Raw genomic sequence first — 24,035 nt, forward strand, 5'->3', positions numbered from 1 at the left:
TGAAGATAAAATGAGCCTTGAGTCAAGCCACTGGAATCATAATGCCGTGTGTACCACTAACTTGCTGCGTGAACTTAAAAATTAGAATACCTCTCTCGGCACTGGTTTTTCACAAACTGGATGGGTTAACCGGATCTCCAAGTGACAAGGAGATCCAAGGAGAGGAGCTTCCTGATTTGCTTTACAGCTTCATTATCTGACTCCAAGGAAGTATTATGGTTACAACTTTACAGATAGTTTAACTAGGTACACTGTTACTGTAGCTAATGCAAACATGTTACATTTCTCCCTAGAGTTAAAAGATACTCTAACATCTGCCCCAATAATCAATGAGGATTATATTAACACTCTAAATTCAGGGAGCAACACCTAAAACTAATTTTTAAATAGTATGTAGCACATTTGTTTCTCTGTATGATGACAAGATTAAGAGGGCGGCAAGACTAAAGAAAAGCAGAAAGCACTGGTTGAAAACATCATTAATAATTATGTCCTGTTATGCTGTGGTTGACTTTTTAGCTTTAAACTGCTCCCTTTTAAAAAACAATGCATGCTGCCTAAGGCATTTTTGTTAAACATGCAATTTTAAATATATTTTAAAAAACTAGTAAAGATAAAACTAAAACAAATCTAGGCAGTGGAACTGCCATTAAATATTAGAAATTTCTACATAAAAATGCTTGTTAAAGCAATATAAAAAGATGCATAGTACTAAATTAATCAGAAAGTTTAAACTAATATGTATACTAAACTTCAGATATTGCAAGTTAAATTTAAAGAAATCTAATTGTAGGGTATGAATTTAACCTCATATATTAGGTTGGTGCAAAAGGAACTGTGGTTTAAAAGGTTAAAAATAATTGCAAAAACCGCAATTCCTTTTGCACCAACCTGATATTTTAGCCACAAACTCAAAGAAAAATTTATACAGTAAAAGAAGCAACAGATTTTCCCACAATTCGAAATTCTCAAATTAAAATACAGCAACTTTCTGATTTTTTTAACAATAGAATTTGAGTTTAATGTCTTTGTTATGAAATATAAGCGCTATAGAAAATTATGTTAGCTTAACGTTTTCTAATAATCAGAAAAATTGGTAACTCGATGGGGGTTCTAAAAACAGAAATAGTTATTTGATGAGTTTGAAGTGAACTGTTTTGATGAATTTTGAGAGAAGGAAGTGCTTTGATGAGTTTGAGAGAGAAGGAAATAAAAGTCTAACGTAAGCACCGGTTTCATCCTCAATTTTTAGGCTTCAGGAAAGCCTAATTAGGCAAGGAAAGGAATTTGGGTCCGGCACACCCAGGTTCAGACGTGGCAGGTCCTGAAACAAAGTGGTTTTTTTTGTTGTTGTTTGAACTTTTGAGTCATATGCCACAGCAAACCATAGCCGCGATATACAGGTCATTAAGTCAACAGGTTCTTTAACGAGATGGTGTGCGGTTGGTGAGTGGCAGTTGGGTTTCCTCCCGCCGCGAAGAAAATAACTCTTCTTGATCAAACCGGAAAGTGGGCGCAGCTCTGGCTTAGGGAGTGCACCCGGAAAAATGCAGAGAAGAAACAGAGAGAGAGAGAGAGAGGGATGTCCGTGTCCCGACCACAGAGCTCTTTCCAAACCACCCGGAAACCATTTAAATGACTCGGGCGGCCGCGGTTTCCAGGCCAGGGCTGTCTGGGGTCCGGCTGGGAAAGTTGCCTGGCAAAGTCATGCCCTTCTGCGTTGCGGGCTTGGCCTCCTCCGGCACAGGGGCGGGAGGAGACTGGCAACCTGTTAGCCCGAGTGGAAACTCGGCCGCCTCGCGCCTGGCCCACCCTCCGAACCCCCACTCTGCGACCCTGCCCAGGGGCAAGCTCCGGGCCACCAGGACCTCGGCCCAAGTCCGGCTCTTCTGGAACTGATAGGGGTCACCGCGGGTGACAGGGCTAACCCCGGGGCGCCACCTCCCCCCGGCCTCTGGCGCCCCTTTCGGCCTCTCCCGAGAGGGCAACTGACATGCTGCTCTCGAGACCATCTCCAACCGGCCAGCGAGGCCGTACCCCTCTGGCCACCACGTGAACCTCCGCGCCGATCACCCCCTCCGACTCCACCCGGAGTCTCCAGACCCCGGGGCCGAGCGCCGGCCCGCCGCCTTACCTGGCGGGTGGGCAGGGCAGGGCAGGGTGGCGGGAAGCGGCGGCCGGGCGGGCGCTGGACGTGCGCCGGGCGCCAGGTGCAGGTGGTGACGGCGGCGGCTCCGGTTGCTGTCGCTACAGTTGCCGCTCAGTCCAGCTCCTCCTCCGCCGCCGCCTCCTGCCTTCCCGCTGGGCCTCCTGTGTTGCCAGGAGAGGCCGAACCAAGGCTCCGCTTCCTCTCGAAGTCTCCCAGGTGAGCTCCAGCCTGCGACGTCGGCAGGGGCGAGGCCCCCGTCCCGCGCCTGCGCGCCAGCCTCCTGCCCCGCCCCAGCCCTACCTGAGCGCTCCAGGTGAGGACCCGGGACCGCGCGCGGGGCGGGGGCACCGTCTTGGCAGAGGGCGGCCGCCGAGAGGCTCCTCTCCCCGTGGTCCGAGAGGCTAGTTTTCCGTGCGAGGCGTGCCTCAACCCGTCTGCATCTAAGGAGTCCTGCACTGACCTGGTGGCAGTGGTCACCTCGTAAGCAGCGCACAGTCTGGGTCCTTGGGAAATCAGAAGGTCTAGATTTCCCCCCCACACTTCTTTCCTTCTTCTTCGGTTCCCCAAAATGAAGGGGTGCGCTGCCCGGAGGCTGGGGAGTCCAGTGCCTCCGAGGACCACCTCATGACGGCAGCAACTGTTGGCTCGTATGGTTTCCTCGAGCAGGGCTCAGCAGCTTCTGTCACCAGTTAGGTTAGCGAGCTGTTGGGGGAGCTTCCTTCCAATGCAGTCTTGATTTCATCACTTGACTCACTTCAGCGCAGCTAGTGGTTTCCGTTTCTGTAAGTGCGCGCTCTGGTAGGGGCGCCTCTTGTCCAAAGGAGGAGCCTCCCTCTTTCAAAGAAGAACCTCTGGCATTTGGCAGAGCCTCGCTAACTTGGGGAGCATCACCACTCCCTGGGTTGCTATCGAAGGGCAAACCAATTCCCAGATGAGAGGGAAAGCAGCGACAATAGAAAACCGCTGTCCCTGTTTGGAAAGAGACTGGTTTCCTGGAGAGGGCTTGCTTCTACTGTAGGTTTGCTTAAAAGCTCAGCATCTACTAGGAAGGTGAGAATACAGATTCTAGGGAAATAATGGGCTTTGCTGTTGTTTTTAAGAAAAAATAATAATTTTTTTCATGGTATTTTTTTGCTTTTATGATTTTTACTACTTTCTGTTTCAGCCTTCCTTTGCTGTTATGACAAACATTGGCATACCTGAAACCAGGATTTAGAATGATCTTTACACCTTCCTATGAACTCATTCATTTATTTGGCTCTATCTTCAATATACATAGAAATATAAATAGAAAATAGCTGTAAACGTTTTAGTGACATGCTTAGATATAAGGTAACAGGTTTTTCTATAGTTTAGCTGTGGCCTTCCTCCTGCATTTTGACACATACTCTTATGGTTCTTATTTATTGGTATATTAGTATTATGCATAACCTAAAAAATATGGTGTGGAAATACTGGTTAGTACAGTATCAACAGGTATATTTTAGAACTTGCCTAGCCTGACATTGTTTTATCATCCATAGTACTATTTTATACCACACCTATGAATTGGATTTAAATTTTTAGTGTTTTGCTTGTTTTGTATATTGTGGTTATTTTGTAAGCATTTTACGTGTGTGACATTTTAATAGCAGTGTCTCCAAGCAATGTTTAAGCTCCACCTCTATCCCCCATAAAAGTTCAGGAGCTAAAAAAAAAAAAAAAAAAAAAAGTTCAGGAGCTATTTATGTATATGATCATACTAACTTGATAATATTCAGTAATATTTGTCCTTAGGTCCACAGCGGGAAACACTAATTACCCAAATCCACCCCTCCCCCCAGCCTTTTTATTTATTATTTCTTTGTTTATTTATTTATTTAGGTTCTGCAACTTATTTTGCTGTTTGCCTCTAACTGGAGATTAGAGTGTTAGTCTTTGGGAAATTTGGGAGGTCCTCAATGTACAACCAAAAATTCTGTATCACTTGTCTTGCACCACCCATTCCTGAATGAGACAGGAGTCAAAGATTATCAGAGTTTTGGTGTCCCACCAGGCAAAGATAAACAATTTTCCCTGACAGAGCAGGACAGAGCAGATGGATATAGAATAACAATCTGGAATCTAAGGACTGAGATGCATTGACAGCAAGACTAGTAAAGTCAAATAACAACGGAAAAGAGAAGCTCGGGCAGAGCTATAAAAAGAAGGAGCAAGCAAATATGACCAAAATGCTGCATGAGGAGTGAAAAAAATATAAAAATCAGGAGTTACTAAAAATTGCCAGTTTTATAACAGAGACAGATAATTTAAACAAAGAAAGCAGTATTTCTGGGTCTGGCATACCTGCCAGCATTACACATACTATTTCATTTTGTTTTGAAAGCCGTCTTAAAATTAATGAAAATTTTTAACTTAACAATAAAATGAAAATGTTGCAGGCCCAAGGGAAAAAAAAAAGTATTATGCTGAAATGTTTAATGCCCTAAATCTAATCAGGTGAACAGTTTCCGAAAATATTATCCTATTCAAAATTATGAAATAAAGAATTTGCTTTTTAAAGGGGAAATTAGCATTTCATCATAAAATAAAATCCAGGAGCCTTACTGTAGACATGCCTCTCAGAAACAAGCTTATTTTAATAGTATATGTTTGGCATATAATGGCAATTAAAAGAGAAAATTGAGCAGATTTTTACACAGGAAAGAAGAGAGACAAACATTTCTCCCTCTCTCTCCTCCCACCCCACAATGCACATGCACACACACCAAGACAAGCCACAAATATGCCCATTTATATGGATTTGAAATAATACTGTTTAATAATTCCTGTTAACATTGAAATCAATGCCAAGACCAGTATCTGGCACTTAGTAGGCACTCAATAAGTATTCGTTAATTGAATAAATTGATCCGTTGAATACCGCTTAAAAAAAACAGTCTGCATAATATCTTCAGCAGAGTACAAATCCAAAGAATGGTTTAACCAAACATTATTGAGAAATAATCTGGGGCAAGTAAGCAAAATGGACTAAGAATCTGAAGGACAAGCTTCTCATAACAATAGCTACCAGTTATCATGTGCCTGTTTCATGAAGTTCTATGCAAAGCACCTTATACTCCTACAAGTTACTTTACTTCTGGGCTTAAATTTTCTCTTCCACAAAATAAAATAATGGTACAAGGCGATCTCCGTGTTTCTTTATACTCTGATTCATGTAAACTCCATGATAAAAGAATGTTCACGCACAAAACAAAACAAAACACAAAAAAGCCTCTTCTGAATATAGGAATCATATTTACTAGAAAACAAAGAAGATATGTATATGATTTGAAAAAGATAGACATTTTAATTCATAAAAATTAATCATAACATATAACGAGTGAAATTGCCCGTATTCACAAAGTCCAACTTTAAATATTTTTAGCTTTTTAACAGCTTAATTGTTGGTTGCCCCTGGCTTAGCAACCTTAGTTTGAAATATGTTGCCTGATTTAGACTTTAAAAACAATTTTGCCTCATGTGGGAATTGGAGTCTCTAGTCACGATCTCAAAGTCAAACTGAGATACTTGGCTTAAAAACTAAACAGATTGCAATAATTTCTACTAAAAGAGCTAAAAGGCTATTGATTCAAAAGCAGAATAGTACTGGTATCATAGTGAAGAGCCAAAAATATGTGGGTTTTTTTTTTTTTTACTACAATTCAGTATAGTAAACTTCCCATCTCCCTTGGCCTGCACCATATCCCTGTTACTCCAATACCATGAAGAGAGAATTGTGGAAAGACTACCTCAGTGCAGTGTCATTTGCTGCCAGATCAGTTACTATATATATATATATATATATATATATATATATATATATATATATATATATATATTTAAATAAAGTCATTAGAAGACAGGGATGCTCTTTCATTGTGTTTAAAATATTACAAGAGTTAAAACAGTGAAAACAAGAATAGATTATTTTTAGTAATAACTTACTTTGCCACTGTTTTCTATGAGGATTGCTTATGACTTTTTTTTTCCTCTAAAAAATATCAGAACAACCATCTGGGACTTTCAAAGAAGTACAAATTTCTATGAGGGCTCTTATTGATTTAAATTGCAATAGAACTATGTCTTGTTAATCTTGTATCCTTAATGCTTGGCACATAGTAGGTGCTTAATAAATATTTGATGAAATGGATTGAATAGAGTGCAGAGTTTCAAGCTTTTAAGCACTAGCATAAGAGCAAAACAAATGCCATGCTGAGTCAGGCTAATATTCAATCTAGCTAGCTTTAAATCTGACAGTGGCATCGAAGTATATTTTGTGGGAAAAGATGGTGACAGTCTTGCATGATGTTGACCTCAGAAATGTACTCCAGGTATCCTTGACTCACTCTTTCCTAAATTGATTTATATTTTTCTGTAAAATGATGTCTTAAATTGTAAAGCAATTCATGTTCATCATAGGAAAATAGGAAATACAGATAAGCTAAAAAAAAACAATTTTGAAACATCAAAAATCCCCCATATAAAGATGAATCAGTGATAACTACCAGACCCTTTTCTATTATATATCTTTCTAGATACTTTTATATTGAAAAAGTTGGAGTGGAATGGGAGATATGGAGGGAGACAGAGACATGTTTTAAAATAAAAACTTGCTTTTATAGCCAGAGTGTTCTATTTAACATATCTTTCCATGCCAATAAATCATTTTTTAACAGCATTATTTTTAATTACTGTGTGGTTTCTTTTTGTATGGAAAATCAGTCCTACGAAGCCCTAGAGTAAATTTGCATCTAGTATGAGGAAGGGGTCATCCACTTGCCAAGCCATGTGCTGTGAATTCTCTCTGCCGACTGGTGACATTTTCTAATTCAGATTTCCAATCTTATTGGACAAGAAGATTATTTCCAAATTCTGCTATTGCAAACAGTGATGTGATGATTACACTCTCATCTAGTGATCACTATTTCATCTGTTGAAATATTTATAATGATTTTCTTCTGACTTTTAATAAGCTGCTTTGTATCAGTCATCCAAAATCCTAAACAACGGTGATATCATTAGAGGCATCATATCACAAAGACAAATTGTAGAAAAATACATTAGCAATTTATCATTTTCTATTCATAAGAGTATTAATACTAGTTTCCAAAGCTTTATGTAAGGGATGCTCATTATAAGGAAAACCTTATCACTTGGGTAATATGGAGGTACCGTATCCCACTTATTTCAAAAAGTCAGGTCCCTTACCTTCTCCTGATCATAACACACTCAAATTCCCACCTCTGAAAATCTGTGTATCTTTTGATCTGATATTCTTTCCCCTTTTCAACTCTCTAAACCCCCTCCAGCCCAGCTGAAGGCCCTAGTGTCCCATGGAGCCATCTGGATCAGCCCAAATCACCCTGATATTTCTTAATTCAGTGCAGTGACATAAAGTCAACTTCCCGTCTCCCTTGGCCTGCACCATATCCCTGTTATTCCAATACCATGAAGAGAGAATTGTGGAAAGACTACCTCAGTGCAGTGTCATTTGCTGCCAGATCAGTTACAATATTTTTTTTTTTTTTAAAATAAAGTCATTAGAAGACAAGGATGCTCTTTCATCATAGTACATCTGGCACGTCTGGGTATAATACATCTGGGTATTAGACCAAAAGAAATAGCATCATTGTAATTAAGTTAAAGAGAGAAATATTGTTTTTTTTCATGCATCTTAGCAGGGGAATTTTGAAGGAAATTATCATTTTTCAACGTCTTTGATTTTTAATTTATTAACAGAAAAGTCACTTGATGCCCAAGATAGAACCTCATCATTATACCTCCTCCCCCACATTTAATCACAGAATCAGAATGGACCTAATCTTCATTCCCAAGGGACTCAGCAGATACGAAGACCACAGCCTACTCCTCCCTTCTGCCAAGCTTCATGGACAGGAGTCCCTGACATGCAACTGGCATTGGGGGCTACACACACACACAAAAGAAAATCACTGCTAGGAAAGAGAATTTGTTTATTTCTATTGGAAGGGTTGGTGGATACCAGGAAAAGAGGAGTAGCGATGGCGATTTTGTAGAATGCATTCACAGGGCTTAGGAAATGATAAAGATGGAGTAGAATAGAGGATTAAGAAATCATTCAAGGATTTATTCATGTGGGACAGTCTCTGAAAGCTTAAGGAGAATCTTTGGGGACACACGTCCCACCCCCAACCCCACCTCATGGCCTGGTAATGTGGCTTCACTCCTGGGAGCAAATATGGAGCAGAGCAGGTAAACTAGGAGCCACATCCAATTTCATTCCTGCTCCCCTTCTCCCCCTACGACAAACTCTGTGCAACTTTAGAATAACTACCTAAATTCTGTAGTAAAGATCTTAGCTTTCACCAAGATCCAGTGTGTACTGAGTCACAGTAAGATGGTATCCAGTAGGGCCTCTAGTAGCCCAAACAGTGTTCTGTGTGAATTAGAAAACGTCACCAGTGGGCAGAGAGAATCCACAGCACATGGTTTGGCAAGTGGATGACCCCTTCCTCATACCAGATGCAAATTTACTCTAGGGCTTCCAGCTGGCTGAAAGGAACGAGGCTGCACTTCCACTTATCCTTTGGCCGGACACCTTTATTCAGGGCACAACATCCACAGCCTGGTGTCCAATCAGGTGAACTCTGTTTCCTTACCCTTCGAATCTGTGCACTCACACTGACCAATAGAATATAATGGAAGTGATGTTATGCAAATTCCAAGGCTAGGCCCTAAGAGCTTTTTCACTTTCCGCTTTCCCTCTCTTGGAATGTTGCTTTGCCATGAAGAAGCCTGGAATGAAGGACCGTGGAGACAGAGGGGCCCAGCTGTCCCAGATGTTCCAGCTGTGCTCAGACAACAGCCAACCACCAGCTAAATGCAACAGTATGACGAAGCCTAGGCCACCACCAGCAGACGAACCACCTTGTCACTCCACAAAATAAAAATATATGAATTTGGGCCGGCCCCGTGGCTCAGGCAGTTGGAGCTCCATGCTCCTAACTCCAAAGGCTGCCGGTTCGATTCCCACATGGGCCCAGTGGACTCTCAACCACAAGGTTGCCGGTTCAACTCCTCGAGTCCCGCAAGGGATGGTGGGCTGTGCCTGCGCCCCCTGCAACTAAGATTGAACAGGCACCTTGAGCTGAGCTGCTGCTGAGCTCCCAGATGGCTCAGTTGGTTGGAGCGCAACCTCTCAACCACAAGGTTGTCAGTTTGACTCCCGCAAGGGATGGTGGGCTGCACCCCCTGCAACTAGCACCAGCAACTGGACCTGGAGCTGAGCTGCGCCCTCCACAACTAAGACTGAAAGGACAACTTGAAGCTGAATGGCACCCTCCACAACTAAGATTGAAAGGACAACAACTTGACTTGGAAAAAAGTCCTGGAAGTACACACTGTTCCCCAATAAAGTCCTGTTCCCCTTCTCCAATAAAATCTTTTTTTAAAAAAAAAATACGAATTTGTTGTTTTAAGCCACTAAGTTTGGATGGAGTTTTTGTTTGTTTGTTTTTTAACTATTTCATCAAATTTGGTTTTTTTTAAAACTTTTTTATTTATTTTAAGTGTGGTTTTCCAGGACCCATCAGCCCCAAGTCAAGTAGTTGTTTCAATCTAATTGTGGAGGGCGCAGCTCACACTGGCCCATGCGGAGATCAAAACGGCCACCCTGGTGTTATGACCATGGTGCTCTAAACTACTGAGCTAACTGACCGCCCCAAAATTTGGTCTTTCAATGAGAACATAAACACTTTTTACATTTGGACATCCTTTGTGCTCTCCTTATTCATATAGAGACAACTTCTGAGATTCAAAAGCTTGGAGTTATTGGAATTTTTAAAGTCTAAGCTTTGATTGCCTCTACACAAAACATAGGCCACAAACCATATATTTTAAAGAATATATGTTCAGCCTGAGTCAGTTTTCTATCCCCACCCCAAAGATGATCAGATTTGTACAGATTGGGGAGAGAGAAGAGAATCAGGACCAGGCAGGGTTGGGACAGCTCTGGCAGCATGCCTGAGAGGGAGTCCTGTAACCTCATCACGCAGGGGTGCCATCCTGCACAACTCCATGGGCCACCACACACACAGAATAAGAAGTGCAGTAATGCAACATGCAACCTAAAAGCCACACTGGTGAGGGGCCTCTGAGAGCCAAAGGGAAGCTGGGCTCATAGGCCCTGCCTTGGAGAGCAGTGAGATCCCTTGGGTTAGTCCTTGCCCAATGTTGGGTGAAAACAGAAAACATATATAAATGTGGTCTTGAGGCAGACCTGACTTAGATAGCCCCATAGCCCTCTGTGCCCCAGGAAGATTCAGAGAATCCCCAAAATGTGTTCCAATGTAGGTGACTAGGATCTGCTTGTTCTGGTTAATTAAATGATAATGGAAGAGAGGCATGCCCATTCCTTTACCAATTGTCTACTACCTTTGACACGAACAAGGACAGAGTCAAATCCTTGTGACAGAAACTGTATGGTCTGCAAAGCCTAAGATATTGACTATCTGGCCTTTTATAGAAAAAATGTTGGCCAGTACTTGTTTTAGATGAAGTACAGAGAACTGGGAAAACCTAAACCTTGTGTAATAACACAATACAAAAATAAACTATGCAGACCATGACCAAAAGACATGCTGGGACCAGGATAGAGTATCAGCACCTGACAGCCTGGATACCTGTGATGGCCTAATGCTGATTATTCCCCACTCCCAACCCATACCTTGCACGAGGGAACACCTATGGAATGTAGCTGAGTCCTTTGCGAAATAGGGCATGTCCCTGACTTTACTGAGTACACCACCTGGTACAATAGGAATTTGAGAGAGAAATTAACCTTATGGACATAGAAAAATAATTTTAAGTTTCTATGTCTGATTTTGTCTTCAGAAACTAGCACCCTACAAAGCCTTCCATAGTGATAAGCACAAAAGCGATGCAAAAGAGGTCTATGTTGAGTGCTCCGCCTGAGTGGGTTTTGCTTTGGTTTCTTACTTTACAACACTTCATGTTGGCATTGCTATTCTATATAGTTGTTATTCACAGCTCTGTCTCATATAATCTTTCTCTGATAATGATGATTATGACGATGATGATGCTACACAGTCCTTATTATTTCCGTTTCTTCCCTCCACTGTAAGGTTTTCTCTCTCTTGTCCCAAACCCCCAAAATAAAAGAGAATGATGGATACGAAAACATCAATGAAGTGAGTGCAAGGAAACAGCAGGTTAGGGATTCTGAGGACTGTGGTTTATGTCACAAAAACGTTGGTAAATGCTTTGGATGATAAGGAAGTTGCTTATAATCCGTTGCAAAGACTGGCGTTCTTGTACTGAGAAAATTTTACTTCCTACTTTGAGCTGGAATGGTGGGGGCAGAGAGAACATTTACTGAGTACTAACTTTGTGCCAGGAATTATTCGAATTACTCCTGCATAGCTCATTGAGCCTCCACCAAACCCCTGTGTAATCTTCCAGGTGAGGAGACCTCACTAAGAAGTTCCAGGGTATACGGCTAATAGAGCTAGAGTGTGAAAGCAGGTCTGTCAGAGCCCAAACCCATGCTCTATTAACTGCATCATATCATAGAAGTTATAAAATTGTTTTTCCTTGAATCCAAGGGTGAATGATTTGGCATCTTTAGCTTGTCTTTCTTTAGGCATTCATTGACAATTTTTACTTTCACAGTTTCAGTTCATTCATATAATGATAACATATGGAAAAGTTAAACAACATAAGGTTTTTTTCACATATAAATTTTACAATATCTCAAACATACTAAAACCAAAATTATTAATTTTGTTTCATATAAAGATTTCTTTAAATATAAGATGCTATGAAACAATGTCATACCAAAAAGCAAGCACACTGATTTCTACAGTCAAAACACAGAAGATCACAGATCTCTAGATAACTCAAGAGGATAAAAGAGTCCACAAAACCATTTCAATACAGTGCTCCATTTCACAACAGGAACATAAGTTGGCTCATTTGGGTACTTTAGGTATAACTTAAAGTATAAGAATTCAAAAAAATGGATTGTTAAAATACTGGTATGATTGTATAGTAACTGGGTATGTGATATTTAAAAACATAAGACTAAATCCTCCAATGCAAAGCTTTATATAATTATTATTGTTTATTAAATATATAGCATATTTTTTTCCATTTAGTTACAACTAGAAAAATATAAGTAAAATACCTCCAAACTGATATTTTGACATAAAGAGTCTGTTACTTTTAAGTAATACATAAACTTTAGTTGAAAGTGAAATACTTCGAATAATTTCTGAAAAAGAAACTGAAAGACTTTTAGACCAGTTATTTGTAACTAAACCAATCTCTTGACAGAAGCAAAAGTGTTAATTGAAAAGATATAATAAAGTGAAATAATTCGAATAATTCCTGAAAGAGAAACTGAAAGACTTTTGGGACCAGTTATTTGTAACTAAACCAATCTCCTGACAGAAGCAAAGCTGTGAATTGAAAAGATACAATAAAGTTTATTAATATCAAAAATGGAATTATGAGTTTTGTAATTTAATTGTATTGGAGCACACAAAAACACACTATATGGAATTGCAGTGTCTGCATTGTCCTTAGTGATTCATTCTAGAAGTGTATAATGTAACCTGTTCAGTGAAAAGGTAGACTAAATTAAGAATCCTCATGTATAAATATATTCTACAATATCTCAGTAAGTTTTCAAAATAACGTTGTTTCTCAAGATCGTCAGATGCAAAAGACGTGGGACAACCTGTCAATTTGTTTTATGGAATTTGACCTTTTGTAGCATCAGAGACATAATTAACTGGACTGACTAGTTCTGTCATATTTTTAAGTAGCAGTTAAACATTGCCATAATCTCATAGAAATCAGGAAATAATGTCCCAGACCACACACAAGTAGATGAGATATAAAGGAATAAATTATATTTTAAAATATTTTGCTTACATACAATAATGGCAATGATTGTGTAGCACCCTTTGCTTTTTATTGTCTTTACCAAATATTGAGCTGTTTCAAAATAGTATTTATTAAATACATGCAGCATATAAAGAATCATGATGCAATGAACAATTACATACTTACAACCTACTTAAAGAGAGAATATTACTCTAAAAGCCCCTGGGGTATTCTCTCTATTCCTACCACTTTCCAACTTTGAATTTTTGTTAATTATTCCCTTGCTTTTCTTTAGAGTATCGCCACATATGTTTGTATGCCTAAACAAAATACTGGTTAATTTTGTACATTTTTGAATTTTATATATTATGGAAATGTATGTGTGATGTTTTGCTATTTGATGTTTTTTTGCTCACTATGTACACAAAATCTATACATGTTTTTACATATGGCTGTAACTAATTTTCACACTGTATTGGGTTTATCCATCCATTGGTGAACATTTAAAAAATGTTCAGGTGTGTGTATGGGAGAGAAAGAAATTACAAACAGTGCTGATAAGAACATTGTTATACTTACCTTCTGGTGTGTGTGAAAGAGCTTCTCTTGAATAAACACCTAGGAGTGAAATTGCTGGGTTATAACACATTCACCAGAAAATGCCCAATTGTATTCCAAAGCGTTTATATAACACACCCTTATAGTTTGATGATATGCTCCTTTGCTGAATTATATATGTTCTATCTGTCTCTATCATCTATCTATCTATCTATCTATCTATCTATCTATCTATCTATACACATATCATTATATATTATTTTTTTAATGTATATGTTACTTTTTTTTCCCCTGAAAGTATTTTTTATTCTAGAAATCTAAATAACAGTATTAGCACTGCTTCCTCAAAGAACCAAGAATTGTGAAAGATGTGGTTGATTGGGAATTTTTGTTATTTGTTGCCAGGAAACAAAATATTAAGGAAAAAAATGAGAAGAATGTTTTAGTTATGTCTTAACAGATGGAAAAACAAATGTATTTATCTTTCACTTGTCCTCTATTACACTACCGATGTCTTCATTTCTAGGATTGTAATAGGTATTGACTCCGTTCTCCATCTTGGTCTTTGGTCTTCTAAAGAAGTCCAAGGTGACATTCAAAATAATGTGTTAGACAATAAACCAATTTCAGGGATGGAGGGAAAGCTGTATTTCTTTAACTATAACTCCTAAAAATCATTAGAATAGGAACACTGGAAAAGATTTAAATATCTGTCGTCTCCATCATTTTTTTTTGTGTACATTTTTTTTCATCTTGTAACAATTCTCCAATTTAAGTTTCAGAGGGCTCATTAACTGCCCAACTGGGGGTATATTTCAAATACTCTAAAAGTTTAGGCTTACTTAACTAAAATCCTCTGGGTACAATACTACCAGAAGCACATGCTTCTCATTTATATCTAATAAGGTTCCTTTAATCAGTGCAGACCTATAAAAATGTGTTGTTCTTTAGAAGGAACATTTTGAAAAATACCAAAAATAAAACATTTCTTTTTTATTCCCTTTGTGTAAACGCCCTACTTTTCAAAAGTTCCTAATGTTATAGGAACTGCAAATTATTTAAATTCGAATCAAGCAAATGATAATATTATCTTGAAAATTCCTTGAGGGGTACCCTCCCAGCTCTTGTGCTCAACTGATTAATGTATGTGTCCCTAGGACCACCAGGAACAGAAAGCTGTATAACCCTATCTTGCAGTTAAGATACAGCGGCCTAGCTATTTCATGATGTGTTCATTTCAGTCGGGCCGTGCATTCACTGATCTGCTTTATAAATACTAAATGAGTAACCAGAGTTATTTATAAGAAATCCTTAGCATTAACCTAATAAGGAATTATTATTGGACATTAAATACTATAAGACACATGTCATACGCGTAGGCTTCTACTACAAATTAAATGGAGAATTGCAGAAATTTTCTGAGATTTCCAAGTAAAAGATATATGGACTCTAAATTATTTGGTCATTGTTATTGCTTTGTTGATGGAGGGCTACTCAGTGCAGAGATGCTTTCTAGTCTACGATTCAATATTGCAAAGCAAGCATATCAGCCATTAAAAAATCAAACATCTTAAGCTCAAATAATAATGACGGTCAGTGAATATTAACAATGCTTATTATGTGTACTAAGCATTTTACATATCTGATTTCATTTAATTTGCACAAAAGCCCTATGAGGTAGGTAATACATTATCATGTTGCAGATGAGGAAACAAGCTTAGAAGATTATATAAATTACCCAAGGCTACAAAGCTACTGAGCATCAGACTAAGGACTCAGCCCCTTCAGGCTGATACAGAAGCTTGTGTCCTTCATCACATTGTGCAATATAAAATTGCTGATGGTCCAAACACTAGGTATATACATACACTTACGTCTGAATGAAATGAGAACTATGTACACTATACTGTGGGGAGTAATATGAAAGCTCATTCACTACCCCTCTCCCTTCAAGGAGTTAAGAATGTAGATGGTGGGGGTATAAAACATGAATACAAATACATATACGCAAAAGAAAAAATATAACCAGTGCCATATATGAGATATATTGTGGCAATGCACAAAGGGAAGAAATTCTGTTGGCGAGAGGGACAAGAAGAGTCTTTGTAAAGCAGGTCATATGAATCTTTGGAGGAGAGGTAAAGTGGAAAGTCAGGATTTTGCACTAAGCATGTAGTGCAGCCAAAAACTTAAGGTATGTTGTAGGAACAACCTGTTCTGTTTCAACCTGGTTGGGCTAGACAGGTTATGCACAAAGAAGACCTAGTTGCCAGGAGGAAGAATTTGTGCTAAGTTATTAGACAAAGGGGAGTACTGGAGGCTCTGAAGCAGGAAGTGATATTCTTTATTTAACATTTATGGGGTGTTAGTATGTCCCAAGCATTGTGCTAGATGATGGAATAGAACAGATCAGTCAACTCCCTGCCCTCAAAGCTCTTACAGGCTGAGGGGCAGAAAGAGGCTTATTTTCACCATCACTGAGAAAGCAATGACTGTGTACAAAATGGGACAAAGACTGAGTAGGAAAGAATTTTGATGCTTTGGAATTTTGCTCTATTATCTCTTTTTAAAAAAAATAAAGATTTGTTTGAGGATAATTTTGGACTCTTCTTAAATTTATTTAAAAATAGTATCATATAGGGATCTTTTTCTATTTACAAAAAACACTTACATAAAGAATCTCAACTTCACTGAGTATGTTCACAGATCTGCAAAACATTTTCTCGATAATATTGTCCTAGTAAAGGTAATTTACAAAGTTTATGTCAATCATTATTAAAATTGCTCTTTTATCATTTAAGGAATATTATTCCATGTCAGAACTATGTGGGACAAATTTCAGAAAGACAAGGCTATTTTTTACAGATTGGTTAGTTGCCTAATATAAACTGCTACTGCAACTAAATAGATACACATGTTGAAGGGGTGTCTTTGGAACATCTGAATCTGGCTGTGATCCCTCTGAATGTAGTAAAAGCACAAGGTTCCATTACAGTTGGAAATTTTTGTAATGACCAAGTAAGTATTACAAATATAGGAAAGCCAATTTAAAAAAAAAAGAGGTCAACAGGAAAGGTATATAAACTGACTATCCAACTGTGATCAAACACCTTCAGGAAAAAACATTTTGCATTAAGTCCTACTTGTACTAAAAGTTTTTTAAAAGCTCAGAAATGTAAAACTTAGATTTTTGAAGCTGAAAAGTAAAAATCACTGAATTTATCCTGAGGTAATATCTCAGAAAATAGCAGTAAGGTTAGTACTCCAAAACAACCAAATTAACATGAGGACACCAACAGATATACGGTGGTGTTGGTGAGGGGGGATTAATTAGGAATAAGGAATCCGATTGCAGCCAAACTTTAAAAAATTTAAATAGAATATACTAATGCTTAGTTTTTTTAAACATCTCAACATATGATATTGACAAATGTGGAGACAGCTGGTATAACTGTATGTGTTAATGGCCAACATAACTAACATTTACTATAAAAATTTTTCCCAAATAATTTTTCTATCATCAGATAGCCATATATATCTAGCATTCTTTGGTTATTATATTTTTCTTTCTTCTTTCAAGATTAAAATATAAACTTTTATGAGGCCTGACAATTAAGTTCCCAAACTTGTTGCAACAATGTTGCTAACCTTTTTTGATATCAGAGGGATTGTTCATTATGAATTTGTACCAGCTGCACAAACAGTTAACCAAGTTTATTATTTGGAAGTGCTGAAAGGCTGCGTGAAAAAGTTAGACGACCTGAACTTTTCCCCAACAATTCATGGCTCTTGCATCACAACAATGCACCAGCTCACATGGCACTGTCTGTGAGGGAGTTTTTAGCCAGTAAACAAATAACTGTATTGGAACACCCTCTCTACTCACCTGATCTGGCCCCCAATGACTTCTTTATTTATCCGAAGATAAAGGAAATATTGAAAGGAAGACATTTTGATGACACTCAGGACATCAAGGGTAATACCACGACAGCTCTGATGGCCATTCCAGAAAGAGTTCCAAAATTGCTTTGAAGGGTGGACTAGGTGCTGGATCAATGAATAGCTTCCCAAGGGGAGTACTTCGAAGGTGACTGTAGTGATATTCAGCAATGAGGTGTGTAGCACTTTTTCTAGGGTGAGTTAGTGAACTTGTCAGAACTCATATGTTCCCTTACTACATCTACTTTAAGACTATTCTAAATATTGAAAACAAACTGTTTTTTTTAAATAAAATTCCATTGGAGCTGTTCTCTGCTCATCATATCTTAGCAATATAAAGATTTTTTTTCGCTCAATAAATTGTATTCTTTATGAGAGAAATTGTTCCTTAGAAAAACTTTCGCTTTCTCATTGTTTCCATACCAATGATATTTCACCCCACTGTTTACATGTCTTGAAATTTCACAACAGCAAAAATTCTACATATATAAATTCTACACAAAAATTCTACTACATATTGTACCATTCTCTGGTACCTATTAAGCATGTCTTTGGCTGCAATTTAGAAAAAAAAATCTAATAGAGATTTAACAAATAGAGGTTTATTTTGTCATGTAGTAAGTCTAGAAGTAGGTGGTTGCTGCCTTTGGCTTATTCAGCAATATAATCAATAACTTACTTCTATTTTTCTACTCCATTGTCTTTAGCATGTTGGTTTTCCTTCAGTTTTGTCACTCCTATCAGAGTAACAAAAATGACTGCCGCTGGCAAGCACTTCATGCGTCCTCAAGCTGGGACAGAATGGTGGGAAGTGCTGCCAACTACTTCTGTCTTTTTTTGTCAGAAAGGCAAAAGCTTTCCTGGTACCGTGTTTCCCTGAAAATAAGACCTGGCCAGATAATCAGCTCTAACGTGTCTTTTGGAGCAAAAATTAATATAAGACCGGTATTATATTATATTATATTATATTATATTATATTATATTATATTATATTATTATATTATATAAGACCTGATCTTATGTTATAGTAAAATAAGACCAGGTCTTATATTAAGTTTTGCTCCAAAAGACACATTAGAGCTGATTGTCCAGCTAGATCTTATTTTTGGGGAAACACAGTAGCACTTTTAGCGTCATCTCCTTACATTTCAAGGCCACCACAAGTTTCAAAGGACGCTGTAAAAGGAGGAAACAAGATTCTCAAGATTGACTCAGACCATTATGAGACATTGCCCAGGGATATGTACATTGACATTTCAAACAAAATAATAAATTCTGTCAGCAAAGAAGATGGGGGAAATGGATATTTGGTAGGGAGCAAAAGCCCTAAATGTTTGTCATTTAGAATGTAAAATTCTTAAAGACTGGGATTGTGTCTCTTCTATTTCCTGCCTTATGTATAGGACTTAGGTCATAAGAAAAATTGTTGACACTACAACTCCTGTATTAATTATAGACAGAGTATATCCTATATACTAAGGCAATACCCCCAAATTTCACTCAGTAGTACTGATATAAGAAGTACTATACAAAACTAGAGGTATATATATATATATATATAGTCTTAGTCTTATATATATATAGTCTTAGCTCAGGCTGCTATAACAAAATACCATCAACTGAATAGCTTAAGCAACAGATATTAATTTCTTACAGTTCAGGAAGTGGGAAGTCCAAGATCAAAGTGCCACCAGATGCAGTCTCTGTTGAGAGTGCATTTCCTGGCTTGCAAACAGCCTGCTACCTTCTCACTGAGTCACATGATGGAGAGAAAGTTCTGTAGTCTATCTTTTCTTCTTATAAAGACACTAATCCAACATGAAGACCCCATTTCATGACCTCATCTAAACCCAATTACTTCCCAAAGACCCTACTCCCAAATCTATCACATTAGAAGTTAGGGCTCATTATATGAGTCTGGGGGGACACATTCAATTCATAACATACATTATACACTTATATATGTAATATACAATATAACATTATATATCACACATATTTGGGGAGGGGGGGTTCCAAGTCTTTGAGTACTTATTGTACATTTTTGTGACCAATAAAATTGTAAACATTGAAAAATACCAACAGAAAAGCATTCCAGCTTTTGAGACATTTAAGCTGAGATTTTAAAAAAGCTAAGAATACAGATCCACTTTGAACTAACATGTTGTGTTATCTATATAATAATATTGGCCTTTTACCTGGTATCTATTATGTATTAGCCATATAACATATTTTACTTTAATCTTCCTAACAACACTGCTGTGTAGTTATTGACCTCAATTTAAGGATGAGAAAACTGAGAACACTGAGAATTTAAATAACTTGTTCAAGTTCACCCAAGTCATAAGCAATGGAGGTGACATTGGGACTATGTCTCTTCCCCCCTTCCGCCACAAAGCCACGCTGGCACATAGTACACACACCACCATGTGCAGCTGACTACATTTTGTGAATGAAAGCTTGCCTCATTTTATAAAATTGCTTTGTTTTACCCTTTTTTATTCCCAGTTCTCTCACTGGCGATTTAGGGAAATGGGTAGATGGAAACAAGATCAGATTATTGAGAGATGACAAAATAATGAGAGATGAGATTATTAAGACAGACAATGTGAAGAGTGAGAAGTGAATGAAAAAGTAGAAGAAGAGCAAAGAGAAAAATTGGGGATGATGAAGGGAGCAAACAGGAAGAAGGGAATGAATACTGACTGGGTATTTCTCTGGGCCTGTGGATTGAGGGAATGGCAGTATCCCACTCCACGTCCCTGCTTTCTCAGATCTCTGGCCAAGCGTGTGGCTTGGCACTGTGCATCTAACATTTAGCAGGGTTCTGGGAGAGGCTCATGGTAGTGACTGAATTACCCTTTTTCTAGCTATTCTTGTGTTCTAATCCTTCCCTAAAGTTCTTTTGTGATTAATCTCAAACCACATAAACATTTAACTCTCCTTTTAGATACATTCCAGAAGCCTGTTCTCAAACAAGCATAAATTAATACTCTAAATTTCAGTAACCACAAACTAAGATTAATCTACCCTCATGTCACTGTGTTCTTCCTCTTCAACTGAGTTAAAAGCATGATGTGCAAAGGACCTCATTACCCATTCGCACCTACTTTTACCTCATTAGTAACATAGCACAGAATCTCAGATATGGAAGGGAGCTTAAGCTCCTAACCACACAGCCAATATCTTAATCCATCTCTATTCGTAAACACCCCCTCCCCAACTTTTTTTTTTTTTTTTTTTTTAGCAATATTCAAAGTTCTTGGGTTTTTTGTTTTTGTTTTTTGGCTATATTTGAATATTTCCAATCCAGGGAACTCACCTCTTCTGCAGCTAGTCCTTTCCATCTTTGGATAACTTTGACTTTTAGGGAGAGCTTTCTTATTTTGCCAGTCAGCATAACTGATGAAGTCCACAGTAGTAAAAAGCCTGAAAATGTCAGTGACTTTTTAACAACGGAGGCTTATTTCTTGCTCACATTATGTGCCTATCACAGGTCAGTGGGGCTCTGCCCCACATGGATTTCCCCCTGGGACCCTGGCTGACAGAGAAGCCCTTTTCTGGGTCATTGCAGATCTCTGGCAGAGTAAAAGAGATGGTGGCAAATCACGTGCTGTCCCTAACAGTTTCCACTTTTCATTAGCAACACAAGTCACATGGAATCCTCCCACAGGGAGGGGAAGGGCAGGGAGAGAGATGTCCCAGAGAAAGGCAGCAAATATTTTGAATAATAATATACCACTTATTTCTTCAATCAAGATCCTTTTCCAACAACCCAGCAACCTGTGGTCTTTGCTCATTGCTTTTTCTTTCCACCAGTGTTACAAATGTTAGAACACTGCAGCCATATTTTATTTGAGCTGTCTCCTTTCTAGTCAAATCGCCTCCAATTTCTTCATCAAACTATTCCCTATATTTATTTAATGGTCTCAGCTAATGTTCTCTTCAGAGCTTATTCAGCTGTCTCAGGTCACCTGGTGAGAAAATTATTGATTTATTCTCCAAAGAAGGACTGTATTCCCTGACACAGTCCCCTTTGGGATGATGGGGTTTGGCTGGCACTGAACCTTTTAGACAAAAATAAAAACATAAAATAAAATAAAGGCTTTTGTTAAGCTATACCTTATGTAATAGCTCTCCATATTTTTCATCAGCTCAGATCCTTAAGCTTTTGCAAACTTCCAAGTCCTTTGGCTATTATATCTCAGAATGTGAAGGTCTTTGAGCACTTCTAGAGAGCAGATGTACTTAGTTAACTTATTAATTTCAAGAAGGTTATGAATTAAAACAAAACAAAACAAAAAAAAACTTGTATTGGCAAAATTGCCCAAACCTCCTATTGTTGCATAGGATGGTTCAAATGTGGACTTTGGAAACAATTGGTCTTAGATCAAACCCCATCCCACTAAATACTACCTATGTGACCTTGGGCAAGTTACTTAACCCTAAGCTTTTATTTCCTCATCTAATGAGATGGAGATAATAACAGTTATCTTCTTCTTGTGGTTGTTGAGGAGATTAAATTACACAACAGTGGGCTCAATGAATGTCTTCTCTGGTTACCACACTGGGCTTCTATCACTCGGACTTATCTCTCCTGCCACTCAAGGAGCAGGTCCCTTAGAGCAGCTTCTAGGCTCACCAGAGCTATGCACACCTCCCTCCTCTCCCCAGGATGTTTCCTGGCAGCCTGAACGCTCTCGTTCCCAAATTGGCACTATCCAAGCTTAACCAGCATCTCTCAAAGTGTTGGCTAAGAGCAAGCTGTACTGGAATCACCTGGAGGGTCACGTGGTCCCATTTCAGACTCTCGGACAGAATATGGACTTGGTGAGTCTGAATTTTAACAAGCTCCGGGTAGGGTTACCAAATAAAATACAGGATTTGTGAATAAATCTGAATTCCAGATAAACCACAAATAAATTTTGTTTTAGTATAAGTATGTGCCATACAATATTTGGGACACACTTATACTAAAAATTACTAGTTATTTATCTGAAATTTAAAACTAACTGCATGTCCTGTATTTTTAATTGCTAAATCTGGCAAACCTATCCCAGGGATTCTGATGCCTACTAAATTTGAGAATCACTGGTTTAGGAAATCTGACAAAAATGTCAAATTCAAATTTGTGAGTCCCCTCACCTACAAAGGAAATAAAAAACAAAACAAAAAAACAAGCCCACAGAAATAACCTAGATATCCCATGAATCCCCAAAACAAATATGCAGAACAGCAAGGGTACAGTTTTCTCTTCTTCAAAATAGGTTAACTTTTGTTAGCAGCTACAATAGCAAAATTAGACAATCCAGCAGCCAGGGAAGAATCCATGCCCCAATTTCTCTCGTACTATTTTCTATGTACCATGTTTCCCCGAAAATAAGACCGAGTTTTATATTAATTTTTGCTCCAAAAGATGCATTAGGTTTTATATTCAGGGGATGTCATTGTGAAAAATCATGCTAGGACTTATTTTCCAGGTAGGTCTTAGTTTCGGGGAACACAGTAGCTTTGGTTTGGCTTTTAATTTTCTCTCTCTCTCTCTCTCTCTCTCTCTCTCTCTCTCTCTCTCTGTCTCCTCTACCACCCCCATTCTGTTGGCCATCACCGTTTTATGTTCCATTTGGCACTACCTCTCATTCTTCCAGAAGGTATCTTGGTTACATCTTCCTCTGTCTGCCCAACTTCCTAAATATCACAATACTTCACCACATAGCCATCTTTTCTCTTCTGATATTCAGTCTGTTCTTTTTCAATTTTAGTTCTCTGATGGGAACTTCCTAACTCATAACCCATTCTCCTTTATGGGCATTAATATAGTAATGCACAGTGTTTGCATGATTTTTGTGCATTTACAGAGTCCTTAAAGTAAACATCATCTTAGTTGATTTTCACAATAACCCCACAACCTAGGCAAATGAATCACTGACACTCAGAATATTAAAGAGAAGCTGTGGCATCAGCCCGTTTTTTTTTGTTGTTGTTGTTTTTGTTTTTTATTTATTTATTTATTTATTTATTTATTTATTTATTTATTTAATTAGTTTCAGGTGCACAAGACAAAGCAAAACTTAGACGTTTATCATTTATATCCCTCACACTGTGTGAACCCCCCTCCCCCCATCCACTATCCCTCTGTACATTCCCAAACAGCCCGTTTTTTTTATTCCTAGACTAAGACCCTTTTCACTCAGCCATTGCCTCATCTCAATTTATTACACATAAACGTTGCTCATTTGTCATTTTAGGATAGTGATTAAAATACAGTTGTGTGACCTTGGCCAGGTATTCTTGAAACTTTCTAAGCCTTCATTTTCTCATTTGTAAACTTAGGCTAACAATAGTACCTACACTGCATTTAATGAGATGATCTGAGTCTTAGCACAGGGACAGCATGTAGTAAGCACTTAGGAAATATTAGCCATTATTAAAACTATCCTTTAGGCCATTCACTCTCCAGGCCCAACCCTTCTCAATAAT

General features: G+C 38.2%; 1 protein-coding gene across 4 annotated transcripts in view; it reads right to left on the minus strand.

Annotated features, from left to right (window-relative positions):
* GALNT3 (polypeptide N-acetylgalactosaminyltransferase 3) overlaps positions 1 to 24,035 on the minus strand; it is a 92,402-nt gene that overhangs the window by 40,195 nt on the left and 28,172 nt on the right. For 2 of the 4 annotated variants that reach the window (XM_019727334.3, XM_019727335.3), the window contains exon 1: positions 2,135 to 3,018. The exons of 1 other annotated variant lie outside the window; for it this stretch is intronic. The gene's annotated coding sequence lies outside the window, so the exon portion shown is untranslated. Of the gene's footprint in view, positions 1 to 2,134; positions 3,019 to 24,035 lie in introns of those variants that run through there. One more of the 4 variants, XM_019727336.3, reaches the window with a different exon arrangement.

The sequence above is a fragment of the Rhinolophus sinicus genome, chromosome 17, assembly GCF_057876585.1.
Source record: "Rhinolophus sinicus isolate RSI-liver-muscle chromosome 17, RSI-T2T, whole genome shotgun sequence".
Lineage (NCBI taxonomy): Eukaryota > Metazoa > Chordata > Mammalia > Chiroptera > Rhinolophidae > Rhinolophus > Rhinolophus sinicus.